The sequence below is a fragment of the Rhincodon typus genome, chromosome 8 (genome assembly GCF_021869965.1).
Source record: "Rhincodon typus isolate 14 chromosome 8, sRhiTyp1.1, whole genome shotgun sequence".
Lineage (NCBI taxonomy): Eukaryota > Metazoa > Chordata > Chondrichthyes > Orectolobiformes > Rhincodontidae > Rhincodon > Rhincodon typus.
The window spans coordinates 93,019,077-93,027,870 of record NC_063339.1 but is presented as its reverse complement, the minus strand read 5'-3'; positions in this window follow the sequence as shown (position 1 = coordinate 93,027,870).

The following is an 8,794-nucleotide window of genomic DNA, read 5'->3' as shown; positions in this document are numbered from 1 at the left end:
TGTACAGCGCTGGATTAGAAACTTCCCTCGCTGAGGTAGCGTGGCTTCGAGTCCCACCGGAGTGGTATAATATGGGTTCTGTTTAGGTTATCTTGGTTTTGCCCAATGTCATCTTTGATGTGGGAGAGTACAAACGATTCATCAGGTCAGCGTCCACGGCATGTTTCCACAGTGCAGTCGTTAACACATGTGGAATTCCCCCAGCAGGAATAAGCAGGCAAGCTGCGTTGCTCACCCTTTTGCTGCAAGTGAATGCAGATCGTTATTTCGCTGCTGCTGTGAAACAAAATCCTGCCTTGAACCTACTTGCAGTTATTTGCCTTTTTTTGGTGAAAAGGAGGGTAATTGAGATGTGAAATTTCTTTCACTTCCTTCAAGAAGGGAGCTGATGAGCCACTTTCTTGATACGCTGAAATTGTTGCGGTGCAGGCACACCCGCATTGTTGATCAGAAGGGAAACCTAAGCTAATCGAGACTGTGATTGCTTGCATTCACTTTTCGTGGGACGTTCTTACTCTATTCTTTTATTTCCGGATTTGAGCAGTTTCCAGTAAGTGGTGTTGCACTAAACCTTCAGCGCATTCGAAGGAGCAGTTTGGAATTGCCCCGATGCCAGTTGTGTGAGTAGTTCGTAACCCAGAGAACTGGAGGTGTTTCACAGAAAGCATTCGTGCTTCGGTGTGTGTGGAAACGCGTTCGCCTTGACAGTTTTGCTTCTTTTGCTCGTTAAGATCTGTGTGTTTGGGGATTCGCTCGAGGCCTGAGGTGCAAACACGGTTTGTGAGGAATCTTCCTGAATCCAAAATCCTCACTGAGAACCTGGGAAGGTGTCACAGAGAATGGTCATTTTTGGCAAAAGTGAACGAAAACTTCGCCTGTGGAAGGCTCTCATTCCTCTTAGCCCAACTGATTCATACACGCATTCAGGTGTCTTTGAAATGTTGTAATTTTTACGAGCCTCCACCACTTCCTCTGGCAGTTCACTCCATACACGCACCACGTTCAGTGTTCAAAAAATGCCCCTCAGAACTCTTTTAATTTATTCCCCTCTCATCTTAAATATATGCCCTCTTGTTTTGCGCTCGGGCCCATTCTGGGAAAATGACATTGACTATTCACCCTATCCATATCCCTCATGATTTTACAAACTATTATAAGGTCGTTCCTCAGCTTCTGATGCTCCAGGAAAACTTTCCCTGGAATTAACAGCCAACAGGCTACGAGACACACGTAGAGATCCAACCATGACCTTCGATTTACGAGACCAACGCACTCCCACCTGGTTCTGTGGCGTTTACGAATTGACTAAACCAATACATTCTATCGGTTTTGTTACTATGATTGAGATTGCTTGAAAACGTTGGAAAAGTAAGAAACACTGACAAACTACGTGATGTTAAAATACATAACAGGATGATGAAGATAGAACAGCGAATGGTGTTCAGACAAATTTGGATGTCATTCTAAACGATTCAGGAAATGTTACCATCCGGAGACAAACGACAATGAAGGGTTGGGTCAACATTTACAGGAATCAGATTGCAAAAGCTGAATGTAAAAGTATTCCTGCAACTGGCTTGGTTTAATGAGAACACAAATGCAGGTCAGTGCAGTAATGATTTCCTAGCCCGGAGAAGGGAATACTTGCCTTAGAAGTCGCGTCAGGAAATGTTCACTGGATTCATCCAAGGGATGTGAGGACTGTCCTCTGGGAGCATACAAATAACATCAGTCAATGGTCTATAGAGTTTAGAATATCGAGAGGTGAGGAAAATACTTTCATTCACAAAGTAATCATTTGGTAGCGTTCAATACGGGGAAGCACGAAGTGATGCTCAAACGGGGCATCAACACAGAAAGACAATACACAATAAGTAGGAATGTTTTTTTCTTAAATGTAGATTTCAGATTCAGTTTGACCTTTGGTGAAGGAATTTACTGTCCTGACCCAGTCTGCACTGGAAGTGACTACAGCCCCACAGAGAGGTGGTTGAAGATCACTTACCTTGGAAATGGCTGAGTCTTTCGGGTTACGGGGATTTAGGGATGTTGACCTCACAAGCCGTTCCCACATTCCATGAAAGTACCAAAGTCAAGAGGTTTTGGTCCCTACAGAGACGATGACCATGATGTGGTTAGACAATAATTTGGGTGAGTTGAATTTATTAATGGAAAAAATCACATTAGTTAAGCGAAAAGATCACTGTACAACTGTAATGTCTGTAGTTCAGCCTCAATTGGATCATTGTATGTAATCTTTGTCATCAGTCTTGACCAACAATGCAGAAATTAGAAAGGACACAGACGATTATATCGGGACGGTGGACACGATGCAGGATTATATTCACGTGATGTTGCAAAAGTTGGAAAAGTTGCACCCTTCCATTCTTTCATCCAAATCCGTTACAAAAATCACAAATAGAAGAGGACCCAGAACAGATCCTTGCGGTAAACCACTCGTAACTGAGCACCATGTTGAACATTTTCTGTCAACTACCACCCAAATCTGAATCCAATCTGCCACATTTCCCCCTATCCCATGCCTCCTTACCTTCTGCATGAGCCTACTGTGGGGAATCTTATCAAACGCCTTACTTAAATCCATGTATACCACGTCCACTGCTCGACCTTCATCCACGTGTTTGGTCACCTCTTCAAAGAATTCAATAAGGTTTGTGAAGCATGATCTACCCCTCACAAATCCATGCTGACTATCACGAATCAAACTGTGCCTTTCCAAGTGATCATAAATCCTATCTCTCAGAGCCCATGATGAACAGTCGGTATTTTACTTTGCATACGAAGGGAACTGAGCAGTCTCTCCAAAACAATGAGCACACCACATCCCGAAACATTGTTCTCGTGTAAAAAGTGACAGGAAATTGGAGATCAATCAAAAACAAGACTTTGATCAATCTACGCCGTCGCCAACAGCCTCCATCCTCGCATCGACTCCAGGGCGGATCCAGACTTATTCTCGACTCTCTTTCAGGTGCAACGAGAGAGGAAGGATATGAGAGGGAAGAAACAACTGACGGGATTCCTCTATCCAGATATTGTTCGGTTAATTCAGCCACCAAAACACAATATTTCTCCCATTTTGCCAAGAAAAGCGTCATGAATATCATTAATAGAAATATAGAATCCTCAGAGTTGCTTACTTGAGGTCAGACACGAAAGTGCCTGTGATTGTCATGCACTACAAAGATGCTTTGGGATCTCAGGCAGACTTCGATTTCACAATGAACCATGCTCACAAGCTCTCGAAGCCTTTTGTGAAAAGAAGCAAAACAGCAAATAGAGAACATTGCTGCAGATAAAAAGGGCTTATGCGAGATTGGAACGCGAAACCTTGCACAGTCGCCTCAACGACCCACAGGGGGAATCATACCTCTAGACCAACAAGGCAATTGCAGTCAGTTGCCGCTTTCACTTGTAATCTAGGTGACACTCATACAGTGATATTTTCCCAAACTCGGATGTCGGAGACTGGGTTCAAGTTCCATCTGCTCAATAGCTGTGTAATAACACCTTGGAACAGGCTGATTATATTTTTAAAAAATCCCAATTCAGGCAGTGAAAGCAACAACGAACAGTTTCTTCCCATTATGTCTCCCTGCTCCTGGGCTGCTGCTATTTACTCCTTTCCCCCAGGACCGGGCTCTCTTCAATGGCACATAGATTAGAATGTTTCCCTCCACGGGCAGGCAGTGCTTGAGGATGACATAGGTTTTGCAGCTCCTTCTTAAACGCTGGAAGGGCGAAGAAGCAGAAGAGGCAGAATCAGATGTCAGGAAATTATTAACGACGATTGGGAACTTTCATCAAATGGCATTAATCAGAGACAGAGGGAATGATGCAAAGCTGCTAGAAAAGATAGAAGTCTAAATTGGAACACTATTCCGTTTAGAAACTTAATATGGGATCTTTCTGTGCAGTCTGTTTGATTTCAGGATTCGACTTCACACAGCAATCTTGCAGAAAAAAAAAACAATTACAATGCAGACATCGGTTTCTTTGCTGCTACCCGGCAGGAGTTAATTTCTGACACCAATAGTCCCAGATTAAGGGAATCCGAGTGATACACTTATTCAGTGAGTTTCAACCCCAACGGCCGTGAGTTGCGGGACTGCAGACAGTTCAACGCGGAAAGGAGGGTTAGAAATGCGCCATTGTTTCTCCCTCACTCGCCTACTCTGTCACAGAGACAGTGGAAAATGTCAGAAGTCACAGGACACCAGGTTATCATCCAACAGGTTTATGTGATATCACATGCTTTCGGAGCGCTGCTCCTCCATCAGGTGAAGTGACACTTTTCACCGGCATCTCCCCGTCACGGAGTCAGAGAGAGTGACGTTATAAACCCATGGCATGATTCCCGCGCAGAAAGAAGCCGTTCAGCCCATCGAGCCCCCGGTGACTCTCTGTCCTTTGTATTTCTCTGAGGTTATTCACAATTGGTGATATCTGTCCTAATAATGGTGAACTGTGTCTGTGTCGCGACGTTTTCTCTGACATGATGATCCTCTTGTCATTCACGACTTTTCATTTCACCGGGAGGACACTGTCTGAAACAGCATGGATAACTACCAGAGGGCGTCCTGCGCATGGAACACACTGCAGCTGATGTGTTTCAAATTTAACAATTTACTTCTCCCATGTCAGAGAACAGCTTTAACAAATCAGATCATTGCAGACCGACAGAGAATAGGAGAAGACCATTCAGACCTTCACAAGTGTGTCACCTCACCGGTGTAAACTTGGCCCGTATATCAATATAAGATATTTATTTCAGACGCATGATGTTGCCGGAAGCAGATCAAAACGCTCAAAGTAATGAGGTCTGATTTCGATGAGATCAAGGTCACTCTGAGATGCCTGAAAGTCTTTGCAGTGAAGATATCTCACACGGGGAAGAAGGAAACAAGATTTAAACAACCTCTGCCCAAAGTCAACAAACACCATCACTGGTGGTGAAAAGTCTGATATAAATGCAACTCTGTGTCTTCAATGTTCGAAAATCCCATCCCCCCGTTTACTGATCCTGATCTGTGGAAACAGTTTCTCACTGTCTGCTTCATCCAAACACGAGCGCCATGAAATCTCTATTTAATCTTCTTTGCACTGAACAGAAGAATCCCTTTGGAGTCTCTCCACAAATCTAAATTCCCTCCTCCTTGGGCATGATGAAGCTTGAGAATTGCATCGCGAGTCTGGTAGGTGGAAACATGGAAGGGAAACAAAACAGAAATCCAATCTCCAGCTACGTGAATCTTTTGAAACTTTTTGTAATCCAACTAGAAGAAAATGGTATAATAATCTGTCAATGGAGAGAACCCGGTGCCAGGAGAAGGGACAAACAGAACCATCCCGGGAGCAGGAAGACAGATTGAGAAGAAAATATTCTTGAAACTTTTTTGCTGCTTCGAATTCCCGGAACAATGTGAAATGTACCGCACTGAGTGGGGGCAAAGTGTCGCTATGCAGATGGGTTGTTCGTCTAGGGGTATGATTCTCGGTGAGGGTCGTGGCCGTTACTGACATGCGCGAAATCCCGCACATGCCCTGGTTTTTTTCACTACCACTTTCGCAAAAAAACAACTTCCTTCAATGAAGCTCGTCGTCGGAATGGGGCAGAGCTACGACTGCAGCGAAGACAGCAAAGAGAAAGACTTGCTCAAAGTGAAAACGAATGCTGCGGGATGTTCGCCACGCAATCCTACTGTGAATGAATCCGCAAATAGCAAGAACTGCAAATGCTGGAGTCAGAATCGCCACAGTGCGGAGCTGGAGGAACGCAGTGGGTTAGGCAGCATCAGACGAGGAGGAGAGTTGATGCTTCGGGCCTGGACCATTCATCAGAGTGAATCCTGCAGCTGCATTATTGCTCAATTATATTCGTGTGAAACTTCAGGAAGATGGGACGGGAAGCGATTCGAGACAGCGTTGAACAGGTTCACGTGAATGGTGACGTGCATGAGCAAAGTCAGCAATAAAGAGAGACTGGAAAGTTGAGACAGTTCTCCTTGGAGAACGGAAAACTGGTTTGGTTGAAGCTTCCCAGGTCATGAGGGGTATGAGCAGAGGCAATAAGGGGGTGAAAATGCTCACATGCCTGAAAGGATCGAGAACGATTAGGCAGAGGTTTAAAGTCATGAGGAAAACATGTAAGAGTGACATGTGGAAGAGTGTTTTTCACACAAGATGTGATGAGGGTCTGCAAATGACTGTCTGACTGCGACAGAGGCAGATTCATTTACTACAAAACGGAATTCGATGGCTATTGTTAAAAGTAACAATATGCAGAATTACAGGGAGAAGGCAAAAGAGGCACTCATTTACTCATTATGGAGAGCCGGCACAGCTAAGGCTGGCTGCATGGCCTCCGTTTGCATTGTGACAAATTTTGTGATTCTGAATGGAGTCAGATTTTGACCATCAGAATGTGGGAACTTAGACAACGGTTATGTTTACACAGCCACGACACGTTTGTGCAACAGAATAATACACAGCAACAGTGAAGATCTCTTGACATCATTCTTGAAGGTACATTCCACACACCAGATGAAAAGCTGAAGCCTTGTCCAAACAAGACCTCAGTGACTGATAGCGAAGTGGTGCAATGGGAGCATGCTGGGTCCATAACAGTGAGGTAGAAGCATCACAAACTATCCTCTCCTATTTGCACCAGGTGCGTCGTGTCTTGTTCTGTGCTTTGATCAATTTTCTGCTTCCCATAGCTTCATGTATGTGAAATTAAATATCTCATATTGATACACGGGCCAAGTTTAGATAGGTGAGGTTCCACACTTGTGAAGGCCTGAAGAGTCTTCTGCTGTTCTCTGTCGGTCTCCTCTGAACTGAATTGTAAAACCTTTTCTTTGAGATGGGGATAAACTGGGGAAGATGAAACACATTACTTGTACTTTTTTCCATGCCCTGTAGTAATTCCCCACGCCATTTCAGGTGTGAATGATAAGAGGATCAGCATGTCGGAGACAGCATCACGGCACAGACACCACTATTAGGGCCAGATATCACCAATTGTGAAAAACCTCAGAGAGATACAAGCGACAGAGAGTCGCCATGCACTCGATGGGCTGAACGGCTTCTTTCCACACGGGAATGACGCCATGGGTTCATGACGTCACTCTCCCTGTCTCTGTGACGGAGTGGGTGAGGGAGAAACAATGGCTCATTATTAACCCTCCCTTCCGCGTTGTACTGTCTGCAGCCCCGCAACTCAGGGCCGTTGGGGATGTCTCTCAGTGAGTGAGTGTTTCACTCAGATTCTCTTAATCTGGGACTGTTGGCGTCAGAAATTAACTCCTGCTCTGGAAGCAGCAAAGAAACCAACGCCCGCGTTGCAAAAGACTGTCTGCAGGATTACCGTTCGAAGACGAATTATGAACATCAAACAGGCTGCACAAGAAAAGAACTTATTTTAATTTACCTGAGGGAAGAGTCTCCTGTGTCCATTTCTCTCTTTCCCGCTAGCTCACCATCTTTCTATCTCTTGGATAACATACATTGAGAGAAAGTTCACAATTTGATAATTACCTGCGTATGCGTGTAACTGACTCACCCACCCCAAGTGATTGAGAGGGTGGAGAAGATCGAAAGGGCACTGCCCTCCCCCAGCACTGCGTGCAGGCAGAAAAGCAATGGTTTAATAATCAGCCAAATGAAATTCCCACGGTCCTGAGGGAATGGACAAACAGTACCGTCCCGCAGCAGAGAGACAGAATGAGAAGATTATGTTCTGGAAACTGTCTGCTCCTTGGAATTCCTGAAGCAATGTGGGATGTACGTCACACGAAGCGAGTCTCAGCTGTTTGAGGAGCCGTCCTGCTAGCGTACAGGTGGCTCATTGATCCAGGGGAATGATTCCTGCTTTGGCTCTTATAGCATTTAGAAAGGCCAGAGGGCCCCGTTACGTATCCCGCATAACCACACTCGTTTTGTCAAAATACCCAATTAACTATCTCGAAAAGCAGCTTCGTGAAATGAGGTCGAACTGCCTGACTTTGGGATAGGGTTGACGGACCATTGCAGCGAAAACGGCAAAGGGGTACAATTGTTCAAAGGAAGAACAAGCGTTTTAGGATGTTCGCACAGGCAATCCGACTCTGAACGAATCGTTAGGTTGAAGTATTGCTCAATTTTGAGTGTGAAACTTCAGAAAGCAGGTAGGTGAAATGATTGGAGGTGACGCTGAACAGGTTCGTGTGAATGGTGGTCAAAGAGGAGACTGGAATAACACAACAGGTCAGGCCACATAAAAAGAATTGTTTCTGGAGGCAGAGAAGGTGTCGTCAGTATGGAACATCGAAGATAGGTCCAAATTTTGAAGGTTTAAAATGTACCTGTTTGTCAGAAATGAAGATGGATTGGAACGTTGAGACAGTTCTCCTTGGGGAACAGAAGGCTGAAAGGTGGTCCGATTGAAGCTTTCCAAGTCACGAGGGGTCTAGACAGTGGAAATAAAGGCATGAAAGTGCTACCACGCCAGGCCTGAAAGGATCGAGAACGATTAGGCAGAGATTTGAAGGCATTAGAAAAAGAAATAAAAGTGACAATGAGGAACAACGTTTTCACACAAGAAGTGGTTAGGGTCAGTAAATCACGATCTGACGGCGACAAAGAGGCAGAGTCAATCAACACAAAATGGAATTCGATGGTTATGTTAAAAGTGCCTGTACAGATGTTACATGGAGAAGGCAAAAGATTGAAACTAAAAGAGGTGATCATTTGCTTATTGTGGAGACGCAGCATAGCTGAGGTAGGGTGCGTG